The following is a 20,340-nucleotide window of genomic DNA, read 5'->3' on the forward strand; positions in this document are numbered from 1 at the left end:
TTGTTTGGTTTGGTTTGGTTTGGTTTGGTTTTCGTTTTCCGGGAGAATTTACAACTGTCCCATTTTTCCCTGGTGCAGGTTTGTTGATTTCAGTGAGGTTGCGTTAGGGATAAATTTGGTCTCTGTATTTTCGCCACATGCCTATCAAACTTTTTACCACTATCTGCACCTTTGCTGCATGAAAAATTACTATATTGCAGCACGCACCATCATTTCCTCCATCAGAAAATGTCCATTTAAAAGCTCTTTTGATCTTTTGGGTAACCAGCCTGATTTAAAATAACGGCAAAAAAAGTAAAATTAAGCCTCTGTGCTCAGCAGTGCATGAGTGACAAATCTGTTGTATTTTGGAGTATATTTTAAGAAAATGTTGTAAGCCTCTTGTAGAAAAATTGTGTATTCTCAGAAAAGGTATTACACACTAGGAAACTGAGTAGCATGGTTTATTTCATATGCTATTGATACAGTTAAGTTTATACAGATATAATAGATTTCCTAGCTTCTGATTTGCTATTATACAAGTCCATATCATCCACAAAGGTTTTTAAACTTACTTCTATTTTCTAAAGCTATGTGAAACGCAGAAGTTTTTTGCCTTGGGCTCAAGCTAAGATTTTATTTTCTTTCTCAATCCAAGTTGAAATGTTTGAAATTGCTAATCGTTAATTTCACATGGTTCCAACAAAAAGAAGAATGCAAAACCCAGACACCTCTAACCTGGCTAGAGACAAAGCTGAGATTTTCGTGGCCAATGTAAAAGTTCTGTTGTGCCTGGCACAGCAAATTCTGAAACTGGACAATTTTTGAATTATTTGGATTATCATATGGACGCTTGATATACCTCTTGGGGTTTTGGGGAGGATCTTTCCTTTTAAAGATGTTTTTAAAAAAATTGCCACATCTTGTAACAGAGACAGAATTCAGCATTTATGTCTAAGTCATAGGCAAAACGACACAGCCCCAAAAACCTTGAGATAAGTCTTGCTACTGTGCAGCCCAGACCCTGAAAGTGTCTTCTAAATATTTTTTTTTTCAGTGTAAGCCACTCTGTGTTTACAATTTTTATTGCACTAACAATCTTCCTTGGCCATCTTTTTTTTTTTTTTTAATTTTATTATTTTATAATTTAGTATTCCCTATTGCTACAGGTAACGGGACAAATCTTACAAAAACTCTTGCAGGTCTGAGTCAGGTTCAGCCCAGTTGGGTTCTCTGAAGGGCCAGAAGGTCTATATGGCGACCTGGTTTCTATCGCAAGTGTGTGAACTGTGGTGGAAATCTCTACAGCACAGTAAGCGTGAGTGAGTGCAGCTCCTTTGAACTATGTTAGGAATCTGGCCCCACTGTAGAAAATTTTATTGCATGTGTGAATCCTTGCACAGAATTTTGTGTGGGAAAGAATTTGAGGTTAAATTTTGTCAGATGAAGCATCTCCTCCCAAAACTGACTAAACCAAAAAAAATGTGATGACATTTTTGTCAATGCCATCAGGTGCTCTTGAATTATCTAAGGCTTTTCCACAGATAAAGGTATCATCTCTAGCTTTTCAGTCCCACCGGTGAATACCGTTCCTAAGCAGCACTTTAGTGAGGCTTAACCACATGTCCCTGCAAGGCAGGTAACGTTAGTCTGCCGTGGAAACCACCTCCAATAACCCAGCCATACAGAAGCAGGTGGTAAGAGTTACGGCAGACCTGTTCCTCCGACTCTCGAGCCATTTTTTGCACAAAAAGGCAAGTACCTATTCCCATAGAAGCACCCCGTCAGCAGCCTGTAAGGCAGGTACGTTATTGCCAGCAAAGCAGCTGCTCCCTGTGAGGGACCTGGGCAGCGCAGGCTCTTCATCTGAGACAGCTTCGAGAGAGTTTCTCCTAATCCCCCTCGGTGTCAGCACACACCCGAGTTGCAAAACTTGTGGTGGAGCCTGATGCACCGCGGCGGCGGCCGGGGGATGCAGTGGTGCACAGTGCCTGTCCCCGGGGCTGCACGAGGGACGCACGCGCTGGAGGGGGGCTGCCTGGTGCTCAGAAGCCCTCTGCTCGGCCAAGTGGTCTCTGCAAGCATTTCTAGCAAAGCACGCAGCCATTTCAGGTCTGTGTGCACGCATAAAACTGAGCCAAGAAATGCAATTTAAAAATGGCAAACTTTTCTTTAAATGCTTGAATTGAAATGGTTTTAAAACCGTCTTAAAAGCCACAGTTGGCGTGACTCCTAATAACTTTGATGTCAGGATTTTGACAGACATTAGTGCTCCCTAGTAAGGCTACAGAGCCGTCGTATCTGTCCCTCTCATTTAACCCCACTGCTGTGGGAACAGCCAGGGAAAAGTACAAAGAGCAGAGGCTCTAGTTAAGCTGATGATTAAGGGTAGGGCTATGAAAAGGAAATAAAGGAATCCTCCTGTTGCACCTGTGCACAAGTAGCACGAGTTCTGTAAGGGTTTTGACTGCATTAGCCGACGTTTTGTTTCATATTATACTTTCTACAAAAACAGACTTGTTTATTTGAAATACCTCTCTTCTGGCTACAGACTTTCCCTCCTGTGTTTGCACAGCAGACACACTGATGTAAATAAGGACTGGTGCTTTTCTTTTTCTTTGTTGTTTTTGTGTGGCCTTGTGATTTGATCGTGGTTAGCTTATCTTGCTGAATTACCAAGTGCATATATCAAATGTTACTGCACTGTGTATCAATGCATAGAGTTGTATTAATCTCTGAACGTCTCTTCTTGATGATGCAGCTCCACAGAAAAATCAGTACCTCCCTCTGCCCCTCCCCCCCCACACCCCCAAAATAAATCCAGAACAAAATGCTGCTCTCCCTCTGCCCCTCCCCACCCCCAAACCCAAAATAAATCCAGAACAAAATGCTGCTTTTTTATTAGGAAAGAAAAAACTCCTACATCTTTTATGATTTTGAGATATAAGAAGTGTATTACTGACTCTGTTTCAATTTCTGTAAAATTTCTGTAAAACATCTCAAAATCCATTAAAAGCCAAATAACATAAAAGTCCAGCAAAGAAAGAGTACTCAGCCAGCTAGCAGCCAGCCACCATGGGTCAAACACAGCCGAAGGCAGCTCTGCTGAAACCCAGGTATTAAAACAGATGAATGTGTCCTGCTAAAGAAAAAAATCATTTCACAGTAGCTTCACAGCTGTTTTAAATACAGTATCTCATATCCTTAACACACAAAATAAAGAAGAAAAAAACAATTAAGGGGCATAACTAATGCTTTTGAACTTTTTTCTATGCACAGGGGCATTTGCGCTTCCTTCATCTCACACCATTGCAGCAACCGAGCTCAACAGCCATGCTAATGCTGCCCGCAAAAATAATACACAGCTACCTGAAAAGTCTTCTCCTAACAGCTTTCCACATGTTTTTTTTTTGAAGTCTCATCCACCTTGCAAGCTGCCCAAAGCTGCCAGTCTCCAGCAAAGCTCAGCCTGGCCATCAGGAGAAAAAATAAGAGAATACAGCTGGCTGCCACTAAGTGACTTTCCTAAGCTTTTGTTTTTGAAAGAAACAGCGGGACAACTCCTGTTGCTTTTCCTGTGATGGAGTTCTTATGCCAGGCAATCAGGGTGAAGGAGAAGCCTTCAGCAATGTTGTCACTGCTGCTTAGCCAGCTGAGTTCAACAGCACCGTAAAGCTACAAACATCCCATCTTTACTGGTGTAGCCTTTCTTTACGAAGCGGGTCAGAGCGGAGCTGTAGAGGTAGACACAGCGGGACAACTCCTGTTGCTTTTGCTGTGATGGAGTTCTTATGCCAGGCAATCAGGGTGAAGGAGAAGCCTTCAGCAATGTTGTCACTGCTGCTTAGCCAGCTGAGTTCAACAGCACCGTAAAGCTACAAACATCCCATCTTTACTGGTGTAGCCTTTCTTTACGAAGCGGGTCAGAGCGGAGCTGTAGAGGTAGACTCCTTCCTCCACAGCGTTGCTTAAGCCAGGACTGAGGAACTTGAGAAGGAAAGCGTCACCTCTTCACACGGCAAGGTAAACACCCAACAAACACAAAAATGGGGCAGAAAGGAACAGACTAGAGGAGTTATTTCTCCTATTGCTGCTGGTGAAAGCCATGGAGAGCATGGCTGGCTGCTCTCCTTGTCCAGCGTGCTCCTGCACACTAGCCGTCACCATGGCCAGTGTTGAGAGAGGAAGGCGAGCCTTTTGCGAGTCTGGCTCAGCACTGCGGCCACATATAGCCAGTTATGCTTAGAAGTATCATCAGAAATTCTTCTTCGTAGAGAGGAGACAAAATCGGAGCCCCAGGGTTTGACAGCAGTTATAATGCCAAGCAATTACTTTTGTCTTCTGCATGGTATCTCTCATACCCCTTCTGTTAGAATGGGAAACACACAAGTACAGTAATAAATGTAGCTACCATGGGCATAACACTATAGTTATCTTTATTGTATAAAAAAGTAGAAGGAGCTTCTCCTATATAGAAAACCATGACTGCCAGCAAGACACACAGTTTTTGCTTTAAACCTCAGTTACTGCTGCTGTTACCGCTGGTTGTCTACTGGCATGCTGAGCCGGGGAGTGGTTTTTTGACTCAGGAGACCAAATCGTGCTTCTGCTAGCACCTCTGGCAAACTGGACTTTCAGTGCAAAAGGACAGGGTTTCACTCAGGGCACTTAAGAAAGGGAGAGGGGAGATATTGACAAGTCCATCAGGCCACCACGTAGGTGCCAAATTAATGTGCGGTGGGGCAAGACGGCTTGGCTTAAACACATGCCTGCATTTCAGCTGGGTAGTTTGGTTCATAACATCTACGTGCAGAAACTGTAGTAAGCAGCAGTATTGTGTGCATATGGGCAGGGGTCTTTCTCACTGGGAACCCCCATCGTGGTTTCCCTCTGCTGCCTTCTCCAAACCACTACTAAACAGCACCCCTCTTCTTTTATGCCCTTTTCCACCCTACCCCACACGCAACACTTCTTCCTTCTCAACGCTGAATAATCTTAGCATAATATCTAGTCTAAACCAATCAGAAAGTTTGATGCTCTCTGCCCAAAATTAGACTCCCCCCTTTCAGTTGAGGCGCAGCAGAATATATTTTTGTTCTCTCTTGTCGCAGCTCTGCTTTGCAGGATAGTATTTATAAAGAACAGCTACTTCATATGACATTTTTTAAATGCATTATGTCGCCTCCTCCTGACAACGGAGCTTTAGTTTTAAGGCAAGATTGGAACTATTTATGATTCAAAGTACAAAACAACATTCATGGGATTTATCACAAAATGGTCATGTGGAACCTAGAAAGCTGGCAAGGATTAGAGTCTTTCCACTGGCATTCACTGACAGTGGTTCAGGGGCTTTAAGAGTCTTGCTGTATTTCTGTAAGTTCTTCCAGATAGCACCTCCTAGAAAAAAAAAATTGTATAGAACAAGTTAGTAGAAAAGTTACTAATTTTTTAACATACCTGTATATCTGACCATTTTCATAAGGTGGATTGTCTTCTGAAAGAGCACTGTCCCTTATCCGAGGCAAGGCATCATCTCATGTGGCTGAGTGTCATAGACCTTTTGCCAAAGAGACACCCTTACACCCCAAAAAAGGAGAGAATGGAGCTATTTGCGAACAGGAAGGTGCAAAACTATGTCAGGGCTTGGTTTTGTCTTTTTCTCTTTAAAATCTGGAGTAAAGAAGTGAAAACTGGCAGTCTAATCTCAACTATTGGTGCAATTGCTGTTTAAAACAATAAAAGTATACATGCTTACATTACCAATATTTCATTATATAAATGACAGATAACACTTATTTCCTTTCATCTATTATATAATGTATAAAAGTACGGGTGAAAATATATCTACTGACTCTGGTGTCTTCTGCTTGTGCTGTCTAAGGCATAACAATTCTTATTTGACCATTTCTGTTTTGTGGAGTACTCTAATTATAGCACAAAACGTTTACAATTCTGCTGAAATATGTAAATGATGCAAGAGGGAGTCTAATAGCAAAATTGCAATTTTTAAAAGAAAAATACATAAAGTGACATGATGCAGGAGATAAGTGCTTTTCAGAGCGTAATGTCCGTGCAGTAGAAGGTGGACAAATAATGCAGAGTACAGAATGAATACATGTCTCTTCAAAATAGTACAAGCTCTCTTTTGACATGCAAGCAATTTAATAAGGAGGAAAAGGCTAGAATTGAATTTAGCTGATGCAAATGAAATTAAAGCTAAATTGGTTGTCACATCAAGATGATGTTAACTATGTAAATGTTTGCTATTTATTAAGCCACCGTTTAGAATTTAAACTGTGAAAAAAATATGACTCTCTTATTGTTCATTTAAGATACAAACTGTGCATTTAAAAGAGCATATATATGGATTATTCACCTCTTTCACACCTTTGAGAATTAAATTTAAAATATCTTCTGCTTTTTTCCAGTATTCTTCTGTAATTATAGCTCACATGTACTGTAGTTCCAGGCTACCAAAAAACCAAAACAAAACCAAAAAAACCCAAACCACCAGACTTTTCTAGCTAAGCAGTATCCCATTACATCATTGCTTCAGATACATTCATTCTCTACAATATTGTTGGCTGTTTCAGGTTAACTACCAAAATCATTTGCCTGAGAAGCAAGATTTAATTGTCTTACAACTACCTCTGTGAAGTACAATAGGGATTACAAGTACTCATTGATTATACTATTGGGTAGAATAAGGGACTCTTATTCTAGCATTTCTCATTCATTTTGTCATTGCATTCTCTTTGAAAGAGACCAAATGGGTCCCAGCAGGTGAAAGCAAAGAAACCTGAAAGGCCCCCTTTGATGAATGACAATACCACAACTGCCCTACCCCCATTTTTGGAGATTGTAAAACCTTATTAAATCATGGCCCGTTAGATATTGATTGAGAGGGAGCTAAACTAAAACCAACAATAGCAGCATGGATCAGAGAACAGTGCTTTCGTCAGTGGGCACTGAACACAGCTAAGCTTTCCTGTCCTTTTCCCTCTGTGGTTTGTTTTTTTTTTAAAAAAAAAACCCAAACTATTTACTTTTGTTTAAACCATTATACAAGAAAGTCATACAATTATACCAGCTTTGTCAATCACAGATAGCCAGTAGCTGTCCCTGTAGTACTGGCGATTCATCTTTCAAACTGTCGCAAGAAATCCCACAAACAACGTTAAAGTTAAGACTCTTGGGGTTTTTCATTTTGATTTTTTTTACTGTTCTGAGAAAATATCGCAACTGCCACTGACTTCAGGATGCCCTTAATTATTGCAAGGGTGGTTTTGAACAAACTGTGTGAATGGAACAAATGAAACCATTTGGTAAAGACTGCTTATGGAAAGCAACAAAAAAAATACTGTTTTTTTAAAGTCATATTTTATTTTAAGCTACTTTTGCTATTTGCCTGTCATGTCACCCATTTATGAAACCCGCTACAAAAATTCCATTCATGGCAATCATCTCAGTATAACTTGAATCTTCCTGCTTTTGAGGAGACCTCTTTAATAGGACCGTGTGTTAAGTAACTGTCAGAGATTTATTTATATTTAAAGCGTAGTGCAATTCAGACCATGTTAGGAAATGATGAAACATGAATAAGCACACATTTAATCCTACTGGTATCTTTCTTCTGGTAACAGAGAATCTTAAGCCAGCCTCTGAAGAATTTATTTGCTTTAAATATTTTGCTTGTGATTTAATTTCCTTTTTTCCTACCAGGTGTTCTTTGTCATGGGCAAAAGATCTCTGAATCAAGGACATTGCTTAAAGGAATAAAAAAAGAATAATGACTAAAACAATCTGGTTTTAAACAGCATCACTGTTCTATGTAATAGGTGATTCCTAAATTCAATAAACTGTGTCAAAATTTTGCGTTTGAATTAATTTTGGCTGAAGAATCAAATCATCATCCAGATCATAACGATCTAAATACTAATGTTATTACTCATCACTATCAAAGAAATGCAGTTTTTCTGTTTATTATTAATAGCCTTATTTGAGGCTACAGCACTATTCTGTATGAAAAGCCTCTTTTGGTAACCAAACGTATATTTCTGGAATAGCTGAAATTGTTATAGAATTTATTTTGGCTGAAGAATCAAATCATCATCCAGATCATAACGATCTAAATACTAATGTTATTACTCATCACTATCAAAGAAATGCAGTTTTTCTGTTTATTATTAATAGCCTTATTTGAGGCTACAGCACTATTCTGTATGAAAAGCCTCTTTTGGTAACCAAACGTATATTTCTGGAATAGCTGAAATTGTTATAGAATTTCGGAACCCATCATTCAGAGCTGAAAATCGTTTTGATAGTTGTAAAATAAAATTAGAGGATTAAAAATAATGTGTTCATGCTATGAATATGGGAAATAAAACGGCTTTTATTGCTGAAAATTTGGTATATTTCACTAGTGCTGTGAAAGCATCTGAAGAAAATCCTGAAAAAAAAAAGATAAAACAGCAGAGAATAATGGAGGAATTATGCTTTTGAAAAGGATATAAAGACATGAATTAATTATATTATACTCATATGTTTATGTCCATATTCATTTTTGATTGACTTACTTACACTATCCTTATCCTAATAGCTGCCTTGCTGCTATTTAATATTTTCCATTTGTTTGCCTTCTCCATGTCAAGTCCATCAGGATTATCCTGTGATTTCATACTGTAGCTTGCATTAATCTAAAACATTAATAAATACTTATTACAATCCTCCCCTATTAAGCTAACTGTACATTCCTGTGTCTAAAAATTACAAAGGTTAATTGCTATTTAAATTGAAACCGAAGTACCAAGTTGTACAGCTATCTGTTTTGTTGTTTGTTGGTTTGGGGTTTTTTACGCAATCTGTTAACAGCAATTTTGATAATGGTAAAATCTGTATATAACACAGCAATGGGATTTAAACCAGAGAGTTTCAAGGCATATTGTGAAAATTACAGGTAAGCTTGAGAGTACAATATCTTGAACAGGTTTTATAAATACAGCTTGCCGGTTACAGAGCTTTAAATTTTTATATGCTGCTCAGGATGAATAATTAACTGGCTGAAATCTATGGCTAATTGTATTTTCATTTGATTTGACTTTTCAAGCACAAATGTTACATGCTAGTTTTATACTAATGATTACCCATTTCTGGGCAGATCTGTGCTGCCAGGAAGAACAGATAACATCATTCTTTTGGTTGTAGGGGAATCTGGTAATTCAACCATCAGCAGCTGCTTTGCAAAGTCTGTCTACCTTAAAGAGCTCTGTGAAAATATAATCTGATGGCTCAGGATGTTACAAGATTTCTCCTTACATTCTCCGCTCCTTAGGTATAGAGCTGTAGTAATTCCTCAAATTGTGTTTCAAAAAACAATATATATGCACAAGAATATGACTGCAAGTTACTCGATGGTAAACTACATCAAACTACTGTATTCCCATCTATCTCCTACCAGTTATTGGCAGCAATTAAAATTTTTAGCACAGGAGGTACTTTTAGTTATCTGTTTATTTTTCCTCTTGTGTTGCATTTTAACAGTGTTCTTCAAACATGGTAAATTTAAAATAGTCTAGCTCTAAGGAAGAGGCTGCACTTGAAAGTCTCCAAGCTGAATAATTTGTTGGGTTTTTAACCTTAGATTTTAAATAATTTGCAGTACATTTAAGGTAGAAATCATATGATGGAAGCAGTATTTTGATGTCAAATACTCACTTTAGCGTTTCGATAGTGTTTAGGTTTTAGTGCTCTCAGGTCACCTGGGACTGGAGTGGGCTGGAGTCTGTTGTCTAATTATACAAACCCTTGAACTGTCATGCCCTATTACTTTACTATAACATCAGTTCTTATTTAACAGCAGAATTTATCCAGGTCACCTGAGTGGGCTGGAGTCTGTTGTCTAATTATACAAACCCTTGACCCTTGATGCCCTATTACTTTACTATAACATCAGTTCTTATTTAACAGCAGAATTTATCAATGAGGTCGTTATGCTGCTTCAGCCAACGTGAAATGAGAGAAAACGCTCATGTGTTCAGGTATTTAAGTTGTTTAGATACGTATTTGAAGTTACTTCAGGTCACCTGGGACTGGAGTGGGCTGGAGTCTGTTGTCTAATTATACAAACCCTTGAACTGTCATGCCCTATTACTTTACTATAACATCAGTTCTTATTTAACAGCAGAATTTATCAATGAGGTCGTTATGCTGCTTCAGCCAACGTGAAATGAGAGAAAACGCTCATGTGTTCAGGTATTTAAGTTGTTTAGATACGTATTTGAAGTTACTGTAAAATGCAGGCTATCAAAATAGGAAGTATGTTTACTGATCTTAAAAATATTAATTAAATTGTTTTAATGGCATTCACAGAAATCATACACATTTTTTAAAGCTGGCTTCCATTACTTTATTACACATTTTCTAGCTAATAAGAATTGTTTTACATGTTCATTCCCATTTTTAGGTATATCTACAGAAGGACATACATGCAGACCTACATATGTACACAAATACATAGGTATTGTTTACTCATCAAAGTTTAATTGAGCAGCTTTCATCAGAGGTGATCTGGTGAAGGGATGAGCTTTTAGGGGAATTCTCACCATGCACTTTTATGGGTTTAGGTTTTTTAAGCTCTCTATATGCTCCGTAGAGAAAAATGGGTCTCTCCAGAGAGTCGTTCAGAGCAGGGACCTCATGATGTGCTCTTGGAGAGGACTAAACATCTCACAGTGTTGGTTACCCAAATGCTGGTGGTTGACCTCCTCTCCTTCCCTTTCCCTTTCCACTTTCCAGGCAGAAGGATGCTCATCTCAGCTGGGAGAAGGACACTCATCTCACCTTCCTAAAATACACCTCCAGCACTCTGTCGGCCTCCCATCAGTGTTTTGGATGCCAGCCCCTCCACGGAGGAGACACCCACCCAGCACATGCCAGCAGTTGCTATCCCAGGAGCCAGGAGGCGTTTTTCTTTTAAATCAGCTTAGGTGTTCAACCTAACAAACATTATGAATTCATACCTCACCCTCCTATAGCATTGGGTCGATTACCAGGTTCATCAGACATTTTTCCAGGCACCATAGTCCTCTCCAGGTTGTGGTATTGCCAATGCCTGCGTTCCTGCACAACACACTGGAATTCAATTAGTATAACCCAAAGTACAAAAAAATTCAGCTTATCTCATCCAGGTTCAGAAGGCAGGCTTCTTTAATGTTCCCTAGATAACTGAATGCTAAAGTTATGCTAAAGTAAAAGGTATGAAATGTTAAGTTACCAACATCAACTTTAACTTGGATACAATAAAAGAATAAAGCCTATATAATGAATATAAGCATTTTCAGGTATAACAATGCTTTTGCTTAGACTTTCAATCAGTGCAGCCTGAAGAGCCCATATTCAGTGGCAGTGGGAAGTGTAACTTCGATTTCCAACTCGTGTGTTTAAATTCTGAACTGTACCATCTTATTAACATAATTTGTGCATTTAATTTTCTCTATTAAAGAAATGATATGAAGTTGATTACACTTCTATAAACACACATTCAAAAGTGCCTGTTCAATTTTCATTTCTAGCATCGCATTAATGTTTTTCACATTCCTTATGTTTTATTCCCCCTCTAAATTTCTTTGAGTCCCTTTTCCATGAATATTGGTGACAGTGAACCATTTATCAGCTACTCGTTTGCTGAATAGATGGTTGTTCCAGTCAAGAAACTCAATTTTCATACATTACAATTACTTAGGATTGTTACTAATGTATTGTAATGTAAGGAAAGTGTAGACTTGTTCTATATCTTGGGAGGACTCATTTAATATCATTAAGTAACAGTATCTTCACTTTGTACAAATTCCATAAAGCTATTGCTGGCTGAGTATTTGAATGCAAGAGAATGAAAAAAATCTCCAAACATGTTCTATATTGCTTCTAAGTACTATACATATATGTGTTTACCTTGCTTGTATGTATGGTTGTCTACATCTCTGTTTCTACACTTATACCATCACCATTGTACCTAGAAGTTACAGCAAAATCTTCAATGTCTCCAATGTCAAGACAGAAACACATGAAATATTAGTCAAGGAATATTTTTAAATGAAGTCTAACCCCTTACTGAATGCCTGTAAAATTACAAGTGTGACACTGTGTCAGACAGAGCTAATACACTAAATACACACAACAACTCAGAGGTACAACAGTGATTTTAACATGCGAGTTTACGGGGGCAGTACTTGGAGGGTGGGGTGTGTTTTGGTTTGAAATTGCACTAAACTGATGAAGAACTAGATTTGCACTGTATGGTTTTCCCAGGTGGTGGCATCTTGTTTTCCTGTTGAAATCCATAGCAGTTAGGGACTTCAAGCCTCTTGCAGACCTTTAGTGTCAGCTCAGCTCTGTGAAGCCAAAGTTGATATCTTAAAAAAGAAACAGCAAGAGTTAAGAACTAGGCTTATTAAAGCAGGATGAGACTGGACAGCGGAGCAGAAATAGCATAATACCTCTGGGAAGTTGAATTAAGTTGTCTGGTAATGACATGTGCTGTTAGAGTCAACTGTAAAAGCTGAGAATGCTTTGCTTGGTGGGGTGAGTGGCTCATTTGATCACCAATTCTGATGTAATTTTTTTGCATAAGTAAAAGACATTAAAGAAAGGCCTGCTCAAAGCTTCAGATATCAGTATATGTATTTACAAAAGTAGCCCACTGATATACAGAAAAATACTACCTCCTTCTATCAAGAGAAAAAGCAAAAATCTTCCAGCAGCTGCTCTCAGCCCTTGCTGCACAAACCCTGTTTCTCAGCAAATTCAGTCCTGACCACCTGGAAGTAAAAACTTGCTTTTTCAGTAAGAGAGACATCAGCCTTTTCTATGGAAGGAGGGCTGGTACATTATTATTATTATTATTATTATTAATCAAGAGAAAAAGCAAAAATCTTCCAGCAGCTGCTCTCAGCCCTTGCTGCACAAACCCTGTTTCTCAGCAAATTCAGTCCTGACCACCTGGAAGTAAAAACTTGCTTTTTCAGTAAGAGAGACATCAGCCTTTTCTATGGAAGGAGGGCTGGTACATTATTATTATTATTATTATTATTATTCACTATTTCCAAGCACCGATTGATGGTGACACCAGTTTAGAAGGTGCAGCAAGGCCTCCTTCTTGAGGCAAACGTTACAGAGGTCTGATCTGGTAAATTGGAGAGGCACACAAGCTAAAATGACTGCTTTGTAAGGAGTCCCACTGCTGATGTGGTATCTGGGAACTTACTGCACTTTCTAGTTCTCAATAAGCCACATGCACACTGAGTTGTAAGGTTGCTGCATTGTTTGATTGTACTTCTTTCTATATCATGTGTGAGTGGTAGAAGGAAAAAATCTTTTCATCTATTTTTTTCCCTTCCTTATCTTGTCTGTCTCTAAGTACATTTAGAGAATATACTTCACAGGGTACTGTTTATGTTTTGAGGACTATTCCCATCTACTTCTCTGTAACAAAAGGGGTCTGCTGTCTATTACTAAAATATCACCTGAAAATTAAAACTATCATAGTGTCTTGGTAATTTAAAATTATTAGGTTTAAAATCATAGATGAGCGCCAAAAGGAAAAACATATCATTTAATCACGAGTGAAAAGGGAATGATAGGATGTACATGTGACTACAAAACTGTTCTTACTCTGTTGTGATAAAAGAGTTAGCTGTGCGTTATGTAGTGAAGAGCATCTAGGAGACAAAAAATCTTACCGGAGTTAGCTTGTTCCTCCCTAGGTTAATTAATACCTGGTTAATTTCTGGAGTAACAGGGAAGATCACTTCCAAGAAGCCTATTTTTTGACAGAAGGCAAACGGCATAACCACCAGTTTCGCATCCCGTTCAGCTTGTAGGCAGCCAACTTATAATTGCTAACAACAGAAATGATGGACATTATCATTTCTGTTTGAGGAAGGAAAAAAAGACCAAGTCTTGCTGTGTCTCTTTTTTCCACACCTTGCTCTGTGATAAACGTTTGTAACAGTGGTACGTAAAGACTATTCCTTATCCCTTATTCAAGTCTTTGAAATGAAGTTTGCGGGAGACCTTGTGTTTGATTCTCAACAAAAGAGCAGAGATGTCAGGCATATAATATTTCAAGGCAGTATTACAGCATGTCTGCTATTCAAAGCAGTTGCTCTATCTGTTATGATTTTCTATTTATGGTGGCTACTAACACACACGCTATTTAAATATAACTGCAAATGACAGAGCGCTGCATTCTCTGCAAACCTGACGCCTTATCTGCCACTGTTTTATGGGCAAATATGGGGTATGTCATACAAGTGTGTATTAACTTAATTCAGATATTTCAAAATACAGTAGAGCCTTGATGACATTTACTTAGGTAATCAGCTGATCTGATTTTTTTTTAAAATGTATTTATTCTTTGTTAAATTCAAGCCCTTATTTCTCTGAGGCTGTGAAAAGTGGTTGTAAAGGTACTTAATTTCTTAGCTAATTAGTTTTTTTTCCCTCTGTCCATTTATTTTCTTCCACACATATCCTTTTCTATTGCTCCTGCCAATCTTGCCTTTATAATTTTCTTAGCACCAGTGTTAAAAGTGGCTCCAGCTGGTGGCAGCTTCACCACAGCAATGCATTACTATCGCAAACAACTGTCTCAACGTGCTATTCACACAATTCATCAGTGTAATTTCATACCAGACCCTTTCTGACTTCTTACAGAAAATCTCCCTTCCCAGTCAGGTCAATATTAAGAAACCCTTGATGAGACAGTTCATATTGTCTCAGGTTACACTTCAGAATAAGAAAGAAAAGAGGGGGGAAAACAAATAATGAAAACCGTGTAATGTGCAGTTTATCTGTCTTGCATGTGCAATACGTGACGCAAAGAAAGGAAAGAAATAGGAGGCAAATGGAAGCAGCTGTAAAATGCCACAATTTATGAATTTTGGGGGAGAATCCAGGGACGGAGGAGACGTTCTGTCTTTGCATCCTGTCCTAAGTGACTTCTGCAGGCACCCTGAGGATGCAGGGGACTACTCAGAGTCCTAGCAACAGGGTGAGGATCACGGGAAGCCTCCTAAATATCAGCTTTTAAAACACAGGCTTTCGGGCACAAACACATTTAGGGACAACCCGGATAATAAGTTTCCTTTTAAAAAGTGTTGAAGTATACTGACATGTTTGATTAGCAGAAGTAATGCAATGCTGTATCACTGTGAACTCAAAATGAGATTCGAAAGCTTGGAGAAACTCTCATCTGACAAAAATTGTAATGTCATTTTTAGGGTGGATTAACTGTAAAGAGGCAATTGGTTTAAATCAAATCTAAAATACAGAAATTTCAAACTCTCAGTTTTAAGAAAAAAAATTTATTTTATTTTTCCTGTTCTTCTAATCTTTTTTAGTGAAGTTCCATCTGGTCAATCTCTCTTTTTTTTCCATTTGCAGAAAACCTTCCAACAGTGTGTTAAGTTACATGGATAACATCAGTCATCTATGGTTTGTTTTCTCTTTCTTAATTTTGTCCCATGTTTAAGAAATGGAAGGAGAGGATGAGGAATAATCAGAAAGAAAAACTATTCTTACCATATATCTAACATGGTCAGAATCCAGAAGTGCTGCAGGAAGTTCTTGCAAAAAATACAACAGCCTCATATTTCCAAAATAATTTCTGGACAAAGAAAATACGTTGGGGAATAGGGGACTTTATTTTTCCTTAAAAATATCTTTCCTTCTCAAAGGCTTTAAACTATTTTTTTTTTCTTTAAATTTCTTGTGTTTGATCATTCAGTAATGTGGACATTCAGATTTTTGCCTGAATATGCCATAATAATTCACCAGAGAAACGATGATACACAGACAAGATGAGGAGCAGATTAAAACAATTTATTTGCATAAGTGATGAGTAAGCAGGTCAATTAAGGAATGAAAGCAGCTGAACCACATACACAGTCTGATCAAAAAAGACCAAAATCTCATAGCTTATGCTTGATGCAGCAGGCACATCTTCCACAGTAGATAGCCGTGGAGATGGAAATATTTTGTGGTATGAGTATAGCTGCCAAAGTCTCGCCGTTAGTGATCTGCATAAGGGACTGCACCCTCACACCCAGGAGCAAAGGAGTGCGACCTGTTTTGCTCATGGTAATTGTTGGATAAAATGGACCCCTTCATCCAACAGCTGCCAAAAATTAAAGTACGGGATGTGGAGAGGTTGGAGCTGGACATGCACCGGCTCCTGGGGTGCTCAGGGTGCAAGATGGCTAGATGAGTAAAAATACAACAAAAATAATGCCCAGTATGGTTTTATGTTGGACTATATTGGACTATATTGGACTACATTTTTTATTGCAGCATGGGCAGCAGGTAAGCTCCCAACAATATCTCCTATTTCTACTACAGCACTGGTGCTCACTGAAATCAATACTTGTGACTAAAGAGAAATAAAACATAAATGCTTATGAAGCCCGAGTTTAGCAAAATCAAATTCTATGTGCCTGCTGTGAAATGGTATCAATAGCACACATCCGAGATTGATGTAACGAGTTTCAGCTAAAGAATATATCTACTGTAGAGAAAACTGAAAAATCAATGCAGGATTATTAATTAGTCTGCATCAGGGCACAGCATCAGTCGTCCATCTAAAAATCAATAAATCCTTTAGCATATCTTCTGTCACAAGCTCTTTTAACCCAAATTGTCTTACTGCATAGGAGAAGAGCTGGTCCCCTGCCTTCCCGACAAAGCCTGGCCTGCCAGAGTACTTCAGCAGAAATTTCTAAGCTGAGGGCGCTGCCCTCCCAAAACTGAGGATGAACTTCATAAAAGGGTTTTACATGTTGACTTTTTTGAGGGCAGGTAAGCTGTTGTGAAAAAAAAAAAAAAAAGGGTTTGGGTTTGGAAGCATGATTGTAGAATCACCAAATTGCAGAATGGTTGGGGTTGGAAGGGAAAAAAAATTGAATATTTTTTTTGGTTGATTTCCCCCTTCCGCAAATCCTTCTGAAATCTTAATTATTTCAATCCCTCATGATAAAGTATTGTTTCTGAAAACTGACAAAAATATTTTAAAAGTTTGAAAAGGAGATTTTAGGCAGCCTGGTGCCACTATGTCTCTTCTCATAGTTTAGAAAATCCTGAAATGTCACTTTGGGTGAACCAAACCCAGGATCTAAAGTTGGTTAAAGAAAAGGTGTTGCTTTGGGCTGGAAAATATTTGTTTTCACAGCTCTGCTTCAAAGACAAATGAGAACTAACTCAATTCCTCTACATTTATCTGACTGTATGGGTTGTTGCTTCCTACTGTTGTTGGAGTTTTACTCCAACAGGGCAGGGAGTAATAGGGCCAGCAAGGAGTAATATAGCAGTCTAATATGGCTATTCCTTGTATGGAAATGAGGCCAAATGGCTTCTATCAGTGCTCTCTACCCTCAGGAAAATCAAAATCACTGCCATGCGAATTATAACTAATGCACTTCAAAATAAAAATGAGCAGCAATAAAAAAAAAATTCACTTCATTTTCTGTTTTTACACAATCCTATATTTACATGTGTATGTAAAATGATAATGAAGTCATCATTTAGCACAATTGTTTCAATTATGTGAATGCGTTTTGCTTAGGAGTAGACACATTGTGCTATGAATATTTCACCCAGCTTCAATGTTGTTATTATTCACCCTGACTCATAACATTTGAACCCGTAACCAGTGACCTGCAGGAGGAGGAACAGCTGACATTTTAAAAGATGCCGTTTCTTTTCTTGATGAATCTATAGCTGTAGATCAAATAAAGACACTTCCTTGAAGCTGAGCATACTGACATAAATTGTCTGCTGTGTATTTCATTGTTTGCTAATTTCTCAAATAATTTGTGCTGCATAAAAAGTCAGGTGAAAGGGCAACTAGGTCTCTCTCATGCAGGGAAAAGTTAGTTATTTTTGTTGTTCCTCCTTTTTTTTCTTTTTTTTTTTTTTTATTAATAGTGTTTGACACCTTCAGAGTTGCACCGTGCTTCCACATGATTTTCTTTTACAAGCCCTCCTCAGCTTTCAGCTCCCACTCTTTCCTCCATTCTGCCAGCTAATTAAACTCATAAACCTGTGAGAAAGCCACAGTTAAACCCACCCTGCTAACAAAGGAATTTCTCAATAGGCCTAATGTCAAATATGTTTCAGATGCCTGATGAAACCTCTTCATGAAGCAATACATTTAGCCACACGGCTGCCACTTGAGGTTGGTGATTACCCAAAACTATAAAGCAGGGATTGAGCACTGCATCTGCATGCAGAAAAGTTTTAATGACTGCCCCAACTATGGGTCTAAAAATGTGATGCTTGTGTGCAGGCATTGGTACAAGCAAGAACTTTATGGAGTGGACACTTATAACATTATGTTTATTGTTGCTAAATAAACTCATTCCTGCCATTAACAGCAAGCCGTAATGGAAATGGGGGGTCATTCTGTACCTCTTGGCACTAATTGGGATGTAGATGCCAAAATGATAATGCCTTAAAATAACTTGGATAAATGGAGGGAGGGAGAGATAGGCTTTCTTTGCAGTCAAAACCACTTCTGCACTTTGTCCACTTCAAATAGCAAGTTTGTGAGCCCTGTGTGCCTGATTTATTAAATACACCCTTTGTATATTTGCTCTTTAAACTCAGCTATTTTTACAGTTATAACATAATCATTATGTACAAGAATATTTACTGTCTGCAGTAAATATAATTAATTAGTCCTGGTACACATAATTTTAATTTTCTTTGGAGACTATATATCATTTCTGATTCAGCAAATGGTACTGTAGAAAGCCTGGTAAACTAAATACTGTTTCACTTAACATTGCTAAATAATTGAATAAAAAGAAGTGCTGGGTAAATAGCACGGAAGTAATATCTAGCATCACTCTTATCAAAATGAAAGTTCTTTAAAGCCAAACCTCATTTTCAGCAGCAAATGAAAAGCCTAAGCAAATAAACTATTTCCTTACATATTTTAGGAAAAAGAAGACATATTTTAACCAAATATATAATATACATAATTTTAGTTTTACCAGAAATTGCATTTTATGCCAGTTATGGCATTAGCTTCCTGCAGACCTATTGGTAGCACACACTGGAGTTTCATTTTTGGAGTCACCAAACATTTGCCTAATTTCCTTAATGTAGCCTATAGTCAGAAATAGTTTGAGGGATGAGGTAAGGGGGGAGCATTCTTGGAATTATTCTCTTAAACTTCCAAGACCTTCACCGTTACTATATTTCCCCAAGCAATCCACAGACAGGCACACGCCCACAGTGTCTATAGAGGATATATAGTATATATATTTATTTAGTAATAAATTAGTGAGTAACATAAAACTATGTCATAGCTCTTGCCAGAATCATGTTTAAAATGTGCATTTAAATATTTATTAAGTAAACTGGCCAACAATATCAGTTGATCAGTTTTATTAAGAAAATATTCTGTGGCTGGCAGCTAAATTGAAGGAAATGAAATAATGGAAAGGGGACTTACATATGCTTTAGAAGATTAGGGTTCACAAAACCTCAAGAGAGGACCTGGGTAATGCTATAAAAGTACAGAATTACTTACCTGTAATGAAGATAAAACAAAAAACTCAGCAGAGGTATTCATGATACTAAAATAGCTTGACTAATCCATGGCCTTTGAAACAGGCTCCTTAGGTGACCAACTTAACCACTTCTTCACATAGAAAATAAGGCATATTAGCTGCGCGTATTTTTGCGCCAAGCAGTAGTTAATGAAGACAAAACTGAAAGTGCTGACCAATTTCTGTTCGTTAAGTGTTTCACTTGTGCCAGAGGAGAAGATCCTAGGTTTTGTGAGTGTGAGACAGTAAGAAGACGTTCACGTGAAGGGTGGACCTGCTGGTCATTAAAATCTATATAATAAAGTTTCAGGTCATCTCATACATGGTGGTGAGCGATCCCTTTAAAAATATACATATTGATAATTTTAAAATATTGCAAACACGGTTCTGTTTGGAAGAGGCATTTGAGCTGGTCTGGGCAGAACAAATGTAGGTGGAAGTGAGTAAAACAGCCGTGAGGTCGTGTTGGAAGCGACACTGGGGCATGCTGTGTGTGGTTTCTGGGTGCTAACGGGAGAGCTGTCACTCCTGGCATTGCAACATCATCATCGTCATGCTGAGCATTGGAGGGAGACAAAGGCCCTTAAACTTGTTGTGCTATACTGTCATGGTTTAATCCCAGTCGGCAACTGAGCACCACGCAGCCGCTCGCTCACTCCCCCCCACCCGGTGGGATGGGGGAGAGAACTGGAAGAGCACGAGTGAGAAAAACTTGTGGGTTGAGATAAAAACAGTTTAATAATTGAAATAAAAT

Source organism: Aptenodytes forsteri, unplaced genomic scaffold (assembly GCF_000699145.1).
Source record: "Aptenodytes forsteri isolate BGI_AS27 unplaced genomic scaffold, ASM69914v1 Scaffold41, whole genome shotgun sequence".
In the NCBI taxonomy this organism is placed as follows: Eukaryota; Metazoa; Chordata; class Aves; order Sphenisciformes; family Spheniscidae; genus Aptenodytes; species Aptenodytes forsteri.